At 39.7% G+C, this 14,918-nt stretch overlaps 1 pseudogene; it reads right to left on the bottom strand.

Moving 5' to 3' along the window:
* Positions 1-990: 990 nt before the first annotated feature.
* On the bottom strand, positions 991-14,364 carry LOC106845149 (sulfotransferase 2A1-like; annotated as a pseudogene).
* Between the last annotated feature and the right edge of the window lie 554 nt (positions 14,365-14,918).

The raw sequence follows: 14,918 nt of genomic DNA, 5'->3' as shown, positions 1-14,918 counted from the left end.
CATTTTGGAAATCCTGGAAAACTTTTTGATGTTGCTTTCTGTTCATGTCTCTCCTTAGTCCTCAGCTCTTAGAAATTTCCCCAAACTCTTGTGTGTTCATTTTCCGGGGCTGCTAACCAGGCACCACACACTGGGCAGCTTAACAACAGAAATGCATTTTCTCACAGTTCTGGAGGCCGGAAGTCAGAGGTCAAGGTTTTGACAGAGTTGGTTCCTTCTGAGGCTGCAAAGGAGAGAGCTGTTCCAGGCCTCTCTCCTCGGCTTATAAATGGCTGTCCTCCTTTATGTTTTCACATCCTCATTCCTCTGCATGTGTCCATGTCCAAATTTCCTCTTCTTTTAAAGACCCCAGTCATATTGGATTGTGGCCCACTCTAATGACCTCATTTTAACTTAATTATTTCAGTAAAGACCCTGTCCCCAAATATACTCACCTTCTGAGTTGCTAGAGGTTAGTGCTTCACATATGGATTTTGGGGGGACACAATTCGGCCCGTAACATTTTGGATATGAAGACATCTTTATACACATTCTGTGAAGCACCAAGGTATTAATAATGGCTGAATGAGTCAAGTTTTGGACAAAGCCCATTAGAGCTTGAGGTCATCCTTAATACGTTCACTGTTCTAGTGTTAACAACTATACTTCAAAGATTCTGATATTCTGACATGTAAAAAAAAAGTCTCACCTCTCCTTTCCTCAGTTGACTCATTCTGTATGTATTTCGTTGTTCAGGATAGTTCCCTGTGCTAAATCACCAGTGGGGTAACACCAACATGACCATCTCCAATCCTATCCTCATTTCCCAGGTCAATCCCAGCTGGCAAGTTGGCAGGAGTAGTGAATTAGCCTGGTCAGTGTTTGTATAATGGACATGCCCCATGTCAAATTCTGAGGAGAGAGAATCTGAAGACCTCTCATAAGTCAGATGACCACGGCAGCCTAGTCAACGTCCTACCATTGGCTGAAGCCCACATCAATGCTGTGAAAAGAGACTTTGTGATAATGGCACCTGAGAACTTCTTTGGATGATGAGCAATTAGACTTGATAAATTCAAACATTCCTTAGTCCCAACTGTTAGTGCTCTGCTGTTATCACCTGTATGTCCTCCACGTATTCTGATATATTTTGAAGTCAGAGCATTTTCTTTTACCTTTTCTCAGTAGTATTCCATTCTTCTCATCTAAAAACTGACCACACAGGAGGGAAAAATTGGACATGTTGTTTTCTTTCATGACGTGAAAGAAGCTATTCTTGAGGATGGAGTTCAGTTCTTCTGGTTCTAATTTCTTGCCCAGGAATTGGCTTATCATCTCTAAGATGCTTCTTGTGTCCTAGAAGAAGTAAAAACAAGAGAGAGGATATGAAATAGAAAGAACATGGACAAGGAAATAAGAATGAGGAAACAACAATGTGACGAGAAGGAGGAGAGGAGGGAGGAAGAGAAGAACAATGTGAGAAGCAGGAAGCGATTGATTGGTTGTGACTAGGAGGAAGTAAGGGAAAACGTAAAGAGGAAGGAACACCAAGGGTAGAAAGATGCAGGATCCACATGGATTTCCCAGGATAGTTGACTTCAGGATACCTTAAAACTAAATACAGGCCCGGTGATTTCTGAAGAGACTTGTAGAAAGGCTTCTAGACAATTATGATGAGGATTAATTGAGGAGAGGTTGAGGGAGAACTTGACAAACATCAAAGAGATTGACTTCAAATCTTGGCTGTGCCATCAATTCTTACCATTTTATATAACTAACATTTGAATAACACACAGAGGTTCACAATATCATCTTAGTAATTAGTACTTGACTCATGATCCTTGGAGATTATTAAAAAATGTCTTATAAACAAAAAACTTTGCTTTGAGTCATAGACCTTCTTCTTAGAGATATAATGCTTGAAAATGTTTCTTTATCCCATGCGCCCTCTTAATGATCTAAGCAGAAGACACACAACTGTAGAAATTACTCCAATACAGGTTTATTTTGTAGCTTGAAAGCATAACTACTGGAGGGTAATGTACCTGAGGCAGTTAAACTTGTTACAGAAGCCTTCTTGGTGAAAATGAAATTCATGTGGAGGTCACAGAGGATTGGACAGAGTAGCCAGAGGAAGAGGATGGAAACTAATTCTTTCTCAGAAGCAAAAGCATGTGTTTACATTATCTTTTCTTTTCTCTGGGACAGCATTAATAGGTAAAGTTCTTCTTCCAATGGTTTAATCCCCCTTCCTGGTTTTGAGCATCATCTGACCGCTTCTCCTGCCCATTACTGTTCAGTCTAGTACTTGACCTGTCAGAATAACTACACAGACTGATTTCATAACTTAGTTTTCTTCTATCAGTCAATCTTAGGTGTCAGGCAGTTGGAGACATCTCTGTAATGACACTTTTTTCACTAACCCTATCTTCTTCTTCAGTGCCCTCCCACCACTAGGTTATCAGCAGCATCTTGTATCCTACCCCTCGAAACCTTAGAACCATTGCCAGTGTGAGCAAAAGCCATTGTATTTGTGGAAAAGCTCCTTTAAATGTTGTAAGATGAAACAAAGCAGAACATATGGAGAAGGAGAGCATTGAGCTTCGGCAGTGTCAACCAGAAGCAGGGCAATGAAGACAGGGAGCTTTTCTCACTCCTAATGACCCTTCACAAGGCTCAACTTTGACTGAGAAGGTGGAATAGAGACACAGAGGAATGGAGGGAAGTTAGAGGAGTGAAGATGGTGGTGAGAGGCTGTGTGCTAATCATAAGGACCACAGTTACCCGTTTCAGCTCTTCATAACTCAGTATCAGGAAGTTCTCCTTCCCTCTCATGGACATCCAGCCATGAGTGTGGTCAAACCAGGATCCATATGGCACTGAATATTGGGGAGGTAGAAAGAGGGGGTATTTACAAACTTGATGAAAACAAGGGTACATCTATTATGTTCACTCTTTTGGGCACAGTTAACAGCACAATATCTGGCACGGTTAGGTCCATCCTACCTATTTGCTGAATGAATGAGAGTAAAGATGGTTAAATATTATCCAACATCATGCATTTACCCTGTAACAAGCCTTGTTCCTTTGGAGCAGGCTGTGTACCAGTTTTCAAGGGTCTCTAAGAAGATCCTGTCTGGAGAGCCATGTGGCCTTAGGAATGGTGTTCATCCTGCCACTAATCTGTTCAGTGTTTAGAATTTTTGTTTAATGGGTCTTTTCCAGAGCCCTTAAAGATATTTTTCTGTCTTCTTCCCTTCACGTTGCTATTGTAATTATTGTTTCTTTGGATATCATCTGTCTTTCTCCTGGTTTCAGATTTTATCTACTATTTGCTACTACAACTTTCCTAGAAACTAGGCAAAGATTAGCTTGTAATAATTCTTTGTGAGGTTAGGTGTGGTTCTTTAAACTGAGATTACATCAATTCAGGAAATTCTCAGGCATGTTTCCTTGAAAATTTGTTTTCTCTATATTTTACATTATATTCTAGTGAGACAAGTCTTCTCACTCTATCCCCAGTATACTAACCAGTTCAAAATTTTTAGTGTCTGTCTCCCATACCTGAGCCTGTCTCAACTCTCATGTCCTGCAGGAAGTTAATTATGAACTGAGAGTTCTACTTAGTTATACTATCTTTCAAGAATGAGCATGAAAGAAAGACATTTTCAGACAAAATGCTGAGAAGATTTACCACTTTTGTTATGAGAGAGCTAGTCTAAGTTATACTTTATGAGTAAATAAAGTGAATTCAGGATAAAAGAACAGCCAATGAGTCAAGGAGGAAATTAAAACAGAAATATCACACAACAAAGAAAAATGGAAGCACAACATATCAAAACTTATGGGTTGCAGAAAAAGTAGTTTTAAGAGGGAATCTGATAGCTATAAACATGTACATTAAGGAAAAAAGATCTCAGATAAAAAATTTAGCTTCACACTTCAGGAACAAGAATGAGAAGAACATCCCAAGCTCAAAGCTAGCAGAAGGAAGGAAATAACAACGATCACAGCAAGAAAAAAGACTGAAATGGAGACAAGAAGCAATGGAACAGATGAACAAAATTAAGGGCTTGTTTTTTAAAAAGATAAAATTGAATAACCTTTATCTAGACTAAAAAAAAACAGAACAGTCTCACATAAATAAAAGATGAAAGGAGAGTCATTGCATCTGTTGCCACAGAAATACAAAGGATCACAAAAGACTACTGTGATCAATTATATGCTAACAATTTGGATAACCTGGAAGAAATGGATAAATTCCTAGAAACATTCAACCAGCAAGACTGAATCACGAAGGAATAGAAAATCTGAATAGTGCAATAACAGGTAATGAGATTGAATCAGAAATCAAAAATATCCCAACAAAGAAAAGCTCAGGACCAGATGGTTTCCTTGTAAATTCTAGGAAATATGTTGAAAAGAATTAAAACCAATTCCCTTAAACTTCGATAAAATTGGAGAGGGTAGAACACTCCCAAACTCATTTTAGCAGGCCAACATTACCCTGTTTCCAAAGCCAGATAAGGACACTATAAGAAAAGAAGGCAGCAGACCAATATTCTGGATGAATATAGATGCAAAAATCCTCATCAAAATATTAGCAAGCTGAATTTAAGAGCACATTAATATGATCAGACACTATGGGATGCAAGGATCTTTTAATATATGCTAATCATTAATGTGATACACCACATTAACAGAACGAAGGATTAAAATCCTATGAGAATTGCAGTAGATACAGAAAAAGCATTTGACAAAATTCAACATTCTCATGATTAAAAACTCTCAATAAATCAGGTATAAAAGGAACGTTGCTCATCATAATAAAGGTCATATAGGAGAAGCCCGTAGCTAATATTATACTCAATGGTGAAAATTTAAAAGAATTTCCTCTAAGATCAGGAGAAACGCAAGGATGTCCCCTCTCACCATTTCTATCCAATAGAGTTCTAGAAATCCCAGTCACAGCAATTAGGAAAGAAAAAATCCAAATCAGAAAGAAAGAAGAAAAATTAACTTTATTTTCAACTGACATGATCTTATCTACAAAAAATCCTAAAGACTCTCTCCAAAACCTGGTAGAACTAATAATTGAATTTACTAAAGTTCTAATAACAAAATCAACTTACAGAAAACAGTTGTGTTTCTATTTACTAACAATGAAACATATGAAAGAGAAATTAAGAAAACAATCTCATTTACAATAACATCAAAAGGAATAAAATACTTTGGAATAAATTTAACCAAGGAGGTGAAAAACTTACATACTGAAAACTGTAAAACATTGGTGAAGGAAATTGAGAAGACACATTAATGGAAAGATATCCTGTGTTCTTGGGTTGAAAGTGTTAATATTGTGAAAATATTCATTGTATCCAAAGTAATCTACAGATTCAATTCAATTCTTACCAAAATTGTAATGGTATCTTTTCAGAAGTAGAAAATTTCCTAAAATTTGTATGAAATCACCAAAGATCCCAAATAGACCAAGCAACCTCGAGAAAGAAGAACGAAGCTGGCGGCATCACACTCCCTGATTTGAAGGATTATTACAAAGCTACAGTAATCAAAACAGCATGGTACTAGAATCAAAACAGGCACATAGACCAGCAGAACAGAATAAAGAGTCCAGAAGTAAACCCACATAAATATAGTCAACCAATTTTTGACAAGGGCACCCAGAACACACAATGGGGAAAGAATAGTTTCTTCAATAAATGTTGTTGGGAAAATTGGATATCCACACGAAAAAGAATGAAACTGGACCCCTGCTTTACACCACTCACAAAAATTAACTTGTCATTGATCAAAGACTGAAATGTAAGACCCGAAACCATAAAACTCCTAGAAGAAAACATAAGGAAAAGACCCTTGACATTGGCTTGATAATGATTTCTTGGATAAGACACCAAAAGCACAGGCAACAAAAGCTAAAATAAACAAGTGGGACTACGTTAAACTAAAAAGCTTCTGCACAGCAATGGAAACCATCAGTAATTTGAAAAGACAACCTACAGAATGGGAAAAATTGTTGCAAACCATACATCTGATAAGAAGTTAATCTCCAAAATATAAAGAACTAATACAACTCAGTAGCAAAGTCAAATACCCCAATTAAAAAAGGGCAAGGACCTGAATAGATGTTCTTCCAAAGAAGACACACAAATGGCTTGTAGGTATAGAAAAAGGTGCTCAATGTCACTAATTATCAAGGAAAGGCAAATCAAAGCCACAGTGAGATTTCACAGCACACTTGTTAAGATGGCTGTTATCAAAAAGACAATAAATAAACATTGTTGTGGATGTGGAGAAATGAGAATCCTTTATACCCTGGTGGTGGGAGTGTAAGTTGGTACAACCATTAGGAAAATAGTATGAGGGTTCCTCAAAAGTTTGAAAATAGAACTACCATTGATCCCGCAATCCCACTCCTGGGTATATATCTGAAGGGTTGAAATCAGTATCTTGAAGATACATCTGCACATCTATGTTCATTTCAGCATTATTTCCAATAATTTACATATGGAAACAAATTAAATGTACTGCGATGGATGAATGCATCATGATTATCACATATATATGTATAGGAATATTATTCAGATATAAAAATAAATAATAAAGATAATAAAAATAAAAATGATTTGTGACAACATGGATGAACCCTGGGGGGCATGATGCTACATGAAATAAGTCAGACAGAGAAAGACAAACAGTATATGGTATCACTTATATGCATAATACAAAACAAACAGATTTCCTAGAAACAGAGTATAGAACGGTGGTTGCCAGGAGGTGTGGGGAGACGGAAATGGAGAGAGAAAGGTGCAAGGCTACCAATTTTCACTTATAAGAAGAAGAATTTCTGATGGTTCCATGTGTAGTATGGTAACTATAGTTAACTTGGTATTATGTCCTTGTAAGTTGCTGAGAGTAGATTTAAGCAGTCTCACCACACAAAAACACAAAAATTTAACTATGTGAGGTGATGGATGTGTTAATTATCTTATTCTTGATAATCATTACACCATACATAGGTATATCAAATAACCACTTTTAAATACATACAGTTATATTTCTCAATTATTTCTCAATGGAGTTAAAATATGACATTTTATTTGTTTATTTATTTTTTGATGAGGAAGATTGGCCCTCAGCTAACATGTATTACCAATCTTCCTCTTTCTGCTTAGGGAAGATTCTCACTGGGCTAACATCTGTGCCAATCTTCCTTTATTTTGTATGCAGGACGCTGCCACAGCATGGCTTGATGGGCAGTGTGTAGGTCCGTGCCTGGGATCTGAACCTTTGAATACCCGGCTGCCAAAGTGGAGTGTGTGAAGTTAACCACTATGCCACCAGGCCAGCCCCAAAATATAACATTTTAAAATAATTGTCTTTAAAATTAAGAACAAGGTAGGTATTACCCCTATCATCACTTCTATTCAGCATTGTCCCAGATCCCTGGCCAATGAGATAAGAGAGGAAAAAATAAAGACAACATATGTGTATTAGAAATGAGGATAATAGTAATTACTTAAAGGTTATATTTATACCTCATGGAAACTCAAAGAGGACCTACATTCAGATTGGCAAATATTGAATCAATACTCAAAATCAGTTTCATCCCCAAATCAGGCACAAACAACCGGAAAATATAATTTTAAGATGTCATTAATGTAGAAGAAATGAAATACATCTCAAAAAGAGTTCCAAGCTCCTTAAAGAAAAATATTATAAAAGACCAGTAAGTCATTCAAAGACCTTTAGATAAAAGAAGGGATAAACAATGTCTATAAATAAAGAGATAAACAAAGTAAAATATGCCAATTCTCCACTAATTATTCTGTAAAATTCCTATAATGACAATCACAAAAATAATGACAATAACAAGAGTCATTGAGGATACGGAGTCACAGGAACGCTCATAGGCTCTTTCTGGGAGTATAAGTTGACACAACCACTCTGGAAAATGGTTTGATGTTATTTTTTAAATTGAAAATTCATATTTGCTATGCCTTAGCAGTTCTGCACTCAGGTGTATAAACCGCAAAGAAAGTCACGCACATGTGTGCCGGAGAAGCATTATTCTGAACAGACTTAAAGCTGAAACACCTCATTTAATTTCTAACTTTGGACATCCAAAGGCTTAGGGGAAGAATTGACTAACAACTAATGGCGTCGGCGATGCTTGCAAACAGCAATTATGGTTCATTCATTTTGATTGTCCCCTTGGCTAAGCCTAATCTAGCAGTACGCATGATGCTTTGACAGATAGGACCCAGAGGAGAGGAGAGGACCACACAAGCAATGAGAACATGCATGGGGTCTTTTGCATGGAAATTCTAGGGTTCAAGGTTCCCAGAGCATGGGTGATGAAAGGGTTGCAAGCTCTAGGAATCCAATAGACTTTACCTTGCTGGGAAGGCAATGTGTCCAGAGCAGGGGACCCCCTAACGCTTGGTTAATGTGTATGATCCAGAGCTCTGCTCTAAGATTCGGGGTCCAGAGCAGGGTCTCCTGTTGCTTGGGTCTAAGGACAATATTTCCTGGGACTTAAATTCCCAGGCTTTCTTCATTGCTATGGGGAAAGGTTTGGACTGGCCTTCTACAGGGCTGCAGAAAAGTCAGGATATAGATATTAGTTGATAACAAAAAAGATTTCAGTGTTGGTGGTTCTTGACTGGATAAGATGAGGCCTCTGTGTGAGTGTTAAGGGACAGAAAGCAAGATATTGAGGCAGTGGTGAGGTTTACAGGATATATCTTCATCACCCGCCAATATTGCTTGGACATTTCTGGATTCCTGTGACAGTGGAAGCACAATTCAGACTATTCTATGCACCAAATGGCAGGATCTAATGTAACATCGATGAGGGAGTTGTTTTCTTCATGTCCGGGCTTCCACCACAGGATTTCACTCTTACCCTTTTTTCTGAAAGAGTAAACCGAAGGAAAGTAGGGCAGAGGACTGAAGAGTTCAGCCAGGATCAGCTCAACGAGAGCTACAACTGCCGGTCTTTGCACTGCCAGTTGGACTTTATGCTGAGGGCAAACAATTCGGGAAATGTGAATCGTTCAATGTCTAACAGATGATTGCAACATAGCCCAAAGGGTCAAAGAGCATGAGGTGTGGACACCAACAACGAGTCTGTTACATGAATCCAGGTGAAAAGTAACAGTGGCTCTGATTAATAAAGCACCAATGGAAGGGGTGGCAAATAAACATTCCTTATTTGGCAAAGGTGTATTAGCTGCTATTATGTGGCGAGCACTGCTCTAGAACCTGATGCCAAGAAGGAACAACTCCAAAAGCTTACATTTTAGTTGGGAGACGCATGCAAAAAAACTAAATAGAATACATACTCATTGATGATGAATGCTAAGAACAAAAAGAGAGAAGATAATAGAGACGGGGAGGATGCTCTGATGTATAGTATTGAAAAGGAAGACTGCCACAAATACAGAGACATTTCAGCAGAGACCCAAAGGAGGAAATAATCAAGGTTGTGGGACTTGGATAATAAATAGATAAAGGAAAGTGGTGAGGGGCATGGGGGAGTGGGATGGAAAACAGATGACCCTTGTGAGATGTCAGAATCATACTGATGTTGAGTGAGGGGTGGTTTTATTTCTTTCCTAAGATCAACTTGCAGTGGGAACAGTTTGAGATATGGGGGAAATGTGTTCAGTTTTGAAGACACTGAACTGGAGGTCTCCATGGCTTTCTCCAGTGAAGAGGTCTATGGGTTGTTAGAGAAACACAGCTCAAGCTAAGGAGCTATATCACAACTATGATAAGACACTCATCATATAGTTTACAGAAAAACTGCAAAATTTGAAGCATCCGAGAATGTCTAGAAGTTCTGCATAATTAAAAGTATAGAGATCCTAGAGTAATGCATGCACATCTTTTTTTGTTTTGCCCTGAGCTATCATCTGTGCCAACCTTCCTCTATTTTGTATGTGGTCAGCACTGTAGCATGGCTGTCAATGAGTGGTGTAATTCCGCGCCTGGAACTGAACTCGGGCTGCTAAATCATAGTTCGCAGAACTTAACTACTAGGCCATTGGGCCGACCCCAGTGCATACATTTTTGAGACAGATAGGACAAGAGGGTTAAGGGAGTTTTAGACAGATGCATCTAAAATGTGGTGTAAAGTCAGCATTGTGTTGGCCAGGAAGCCAATGAAAAGCTGTGTTCCAGAACATCACAGGGGCCAGCCCGGTGCCACAGCAGTTAAGTTCATGTGCTCCACTTTGGTGCCCCAGGGTTTGCCGGTTTGGGTCCTGGGCGAGGACCTACTCACCGCTTATTAAGCCACGCTGTGGCAGGCGTCCCACATATAAAATAAAGGAAGATGGGCACAGGTGTTAGCTCAGGGCCAATCCTCCTGAGCAAAAAGAGGAAGATTAGTGCTGGTTGTTAGCTCAGGGCCAATCTTCCTCAAAAACAAAACGAAACAAAAAACCAGAAAGTCACAAATTGGGAGAGAAGAGAAGAATATGAGTCCTCCCTGTTAGCATTAGACAGGCCCTGGAGACTCAGAACATGGCTAGCATGGTTGATGACAGGGCAAGCTGAAAGACGGGCTGGGGTTTTGCTGCTGTGCAGGACAGAGTGTGGAATTTGAAAACTTGGGATCCAATGGTGATGCAGCCTTATAGCCCTATGATGCTGAGGTGTAGAGATCTCAGGTCGGGTGTAAAATGAGGTCTGTTAAAGGCCTCTGACAATGCCCCAGCTTCCGTATTTTACGTTCACTCACCATTTCCTTTGATGAACCATCCAAAATATTCCTCCATTGACTGTGGTTTCTTAGCAAAAGCTTAAGCCCCAAAGAAAAAATAACCAGACATGAGAACATCTCTGGGATTTCTGATGAGATAAATCACCTGAAAGAGAAAAACGGAATAACAAAAAATTAATACAGCCATTTCCCATCCTTCTTGATCTTCATAACAATGGAGAAATATCAATTCTTAGAAAATCCCTAAGTATCAATGCATTCCTTTAACAAGTTGGTTATTGCATTCATTAACCAACTGTAGATTTTTAATTTCCTATGAACCAGTCACTGGAGTAATACTAAGAATATAACAGCGGAAGAGGAAAGCATTGTCGTTTCTGTGTTGGATATCATGGTCTACTCAGAATGGGAAGCAACTGAAGGTTTTAAAAGGTGAGTGCTATTATATTTCTGGAGTATGATTGTGAGATCACTCCTAGGGGACGGATTATTAACTGAGCTGTATTCATAGATACATAGGAGACGGATAAATAAACTGAGCTACATTCATAGATACACAGCAGACCTTCTTATGGTATAAGTCTATTTTTATGAAATACAAGAACTAGCAAAACTCATCTATAGAGTTAGAAGTCAGGCGAGCGGTCACTTCTGCGGGTGGGCATTGACTGGGGAGGCGCATGAGGGAATTTTCTGGGGGAGTGGAAATGTTCTAAATCTGGATCTGGAAGGTAGTTACCTGCTTAGCAGATATTTGGTCCCGTGCAAAGCTTCCATAAGACATGGGGTCCACAACAAAGTGCTTGATATTTGGTCATATCTGATCCTGTTGAAAATGTCCATGGAGACATTGGGTCCCCACACCCAAAGGTCCTTGATATTTGGTCTATGCCCAAAACATTGGGCAGAGACCGAATATGCTCATGGATGTCTTGGACAGGAATAAATGGCAAGCACCTTTGGGCATGGACTAAATGTCTTATGGACCAAATATTTTATGCACATTTTTGACAGGAACAAATGTCCTGCAAGGAGTTAACCCAGTTGTGTACATATGTAAAGATCAACAAGCTAACACTTACAATTAGTGCACAGACACGGACACACACATGGAAGAGCACATGGCATTTGAACATCTGACTTACACTCTGGATTCTCCACCAACTTTCTTAGTGACATTGTTCTGGGCCCCAGCTCTCTCTAGGCCTCAGTTTCCCCATGCAGGGATTTGACAAACACCAATACGACACAGATAAATGAGTGTATTATAAGCAAGCTTGGGAACTGATGGGTTAAAAAACAAACTTCACTGTGCTGCAACACATTGGGAAATTTGCAAGAAAGGAGACAATTATTCTAAGCTTTACAATCTAATTTAGGCATAAAACTTAAAAAAAAATCACAAACCAATGAGCACCTTCCAGGAACGTCTGTTTCTAAAAACAGTCTGGGATGTGCTAGCTCCTGGATGTCCATGGTCCCTCCTGGGCACCATCTGTCGGCACCATGAGAGGTTCGTGTGGCTGCCGAGCTCAATAGTTAGTTGTATATGGGGAGACATAGTGGTTAGAAAAACCAGACACGGTGCCAGAACAATCTCCCTGGATTTAGGCATTGATTTATGAATGGGCTGCTTCCCACCTGGGCAACTCGATGTCTGGTGCTTCTACCCAAGTGGTGGAAGGCATTTACTTAATGAAGATTGGCTAATCATTTTTAGAGCCACAGAGTGGGGTTATCTTGGATACAACACAGTTATAAATTCTGGTTGGGTGTAAAACGTGGTTTTCTAAGATTCTGGCATTATCATTTCACTTTGCCTCTGGTTTAAATCTGGGTGGTATAACCTGCGGAGGGGTCTATACACTTGTACTCAAGTATGGACCCTGGAACACCCAATGCAGGATCTCAGGCCCACCCCAGATCTACTGAATGAGGCTGCATTTCAACAAGATCTCCAGGGGATTCCCAGGTACATTAGTGTTTGGAAAGCATTCATCAGACTTATCTTGACCATTGAACACTGACCTTGGCCTTGGAGTTGAAGAGAGACTTGGGGATGAGCTGGATGGGGAGGTGGGAGCTGATGAGGCGGGGGCCTTCCTTATCCTTTAGTGAATTATACCCATACTCAGTTTCTACCCAGGGTGAGCGTTCCCAAATGGGCACAGATTGGATCCACTTGGGATCCCCCTTGGAGTAAACCAGGCAGACAATTTCAATCAACCAGTTTGTTCCTGGATAAAGAAGGAAAAATGATGGTCACTCATTTTAATCTGACTTTTTGAAAACTTGAGATAAAACATACACAACATAAAGTGCACCATCTTAACCGTTTTCAAGTGCACAGTTCAGCAGTGTGAAGTAAATTCCCGTTGTTGTGCAACCATCTTGAAGAACTGAAACTCTGTCCCCACTCAGCAACAACTCTCCAGTTTCCCCTCCCTCCAGTCCTTGGCTACCAACATTCTACTTTCTAATTTGATAAGTTGATTTCTCTGGACACCTCACTGAAGTGAAATCATGCCATATTTGTCCTTCTGTGACTTGCTTATTTCACTCATCACAATGTCCTCACAGTTCACCACATTGTAGCGTGTGTCAGGACTTCATTTTTAAGGCTGAAAAATATTTCATTAAGTGTATATACTACATGTTGTTTATCCATTCATCTGTCAATGGTGTTTGGGTTGCTTCTAAATTTTGGCTATTTGCTTAAATCCTTTTAACCTACTCCCACTGCCCTTGACTTTTCACCACCAGGACACTTCCAATGTCTTCAGCCTCAATGCTTGCCCCATTTTCAGTCCCTCACCCCATCTCCCCTCATACAAATATGATCCACATCCTTTCAGCCCCTTGAATTTTCCAGGCTCTTTTCCACTTCCTGACCATTGTCCATGCTGGTATCTTTACCTGAAAATACCCCTTTTCACTAAATAGTTTCACATTCATTGTTTCATCTCAATTTAGATGCTTTTTCTTCTACTTTTTTTTGGTGGTGACAGTTGCTTTATTCGTCCGTCCCCAGTTTTATTGAGGTATAACTCGCAAAGAAAAACTGTGTATACATTGTGAAATGATGACTACATTCAAGCTAATTAACGTATCTATCATCTCATAATTACCTTTTTTGTCTATTTCTTCTACAAAGACTTCACTGGTCATCCTCCTCCACTCCTCCCTACAAACACCAGACTTTGCCTTGGGAGTCTCTCCTGTTGGTTCCCCTGATACCTGAGATTACCCCTCTGGACACTCATCTTACTGTGTAACTGCCTGGAGGAAGCCTTTTGTCTGAATATAAATGGCGTCAGGGCCCAACTCTATTCCTCCAGAGCATCACTCATTGTCTGACATACGAAAAGCACTCCACTGGTCTACTGAGTGAATGAGGCACATGGCCAGACCCTGCCCCAGCATCTGATCCAGCTGCCTTACCTGATTTGGGGTAAGTCAGTATTAAGACATCTTCATCCTTCAATGCAAAACTCTCCCGTGCTTCTCTCAGGACTTCTGGTTTGTAACCCATGGAAGGGAAAGGTATCCCTTCAAACCACACATACCCATCTGACATTGTGATGAGCTCTTTGTTCCAGGTGTTCGAGTTTCAGGTGTAGCCGCTGTTGGAGGTTGTGGCAGCTTCTGGGAGACCAGCTTTTATACAAAGCTGAAACAATTATTAATGTCTCCCAGTTTGTTGAGGAGGTGCCTGCTGGTTAAGAAAGTGGACCTTGATACAGAGTCCCAAGGTCGATCGTATTCAGCAACCATGAAGTTATTCCAAGAACATTCTGGGGTAACCTGAGCTTGAATTCATGAAAGGGCGCCAGGAATTCAATAACAAGCCCAAGCATGTAGAAATGCGGGCAAATTTAAAAAACATTTTTCATAAGCTTTAATTTTTAGAACAGTTTTAGAATTTTAGAGAAATTGCAAAGACAGTAGAGAGAGTTCCCATAGTCCGTATTTATCAGGATTTCCTTCGTTTTTCCCTAATGTCCTTTCTTTGTGCCAGGATCCCATCCAGAAGCCACATCACACTGAGTCGTCATGTCTCCTCAGGCTCCTCTTGGCTGAGACAGTTTCTCAGACTTTCTTTGTTTTTGATGACGTTAACAGTTTCGAGGAGCACTGGTCAGGTATTTTGGCGAAGTCTCTCTTTTGGGGTTTGATGGGGTTTTTCTCA

The sequence above is a fragment of the Equus asinus genome, chromosome 26 (assembly GCF_041296235.1).
Source record: "Equus asinus isolate D_3611 breed Donkey chromosome 26, EquAss-T2T_v2, whole genome shotgun sequence".
Classification (NCBI taxonomy): Eukaryota; Metazoa; Chordata; class Mammalia; order Perissodactyla; family Equidae; genus Equus; species Equus asinus.
The sequence above is the reverse complement of the archived record's forward strand: the minus strand, read 5'-3'. Positions and strand labels throughout refer to the sequence as shown.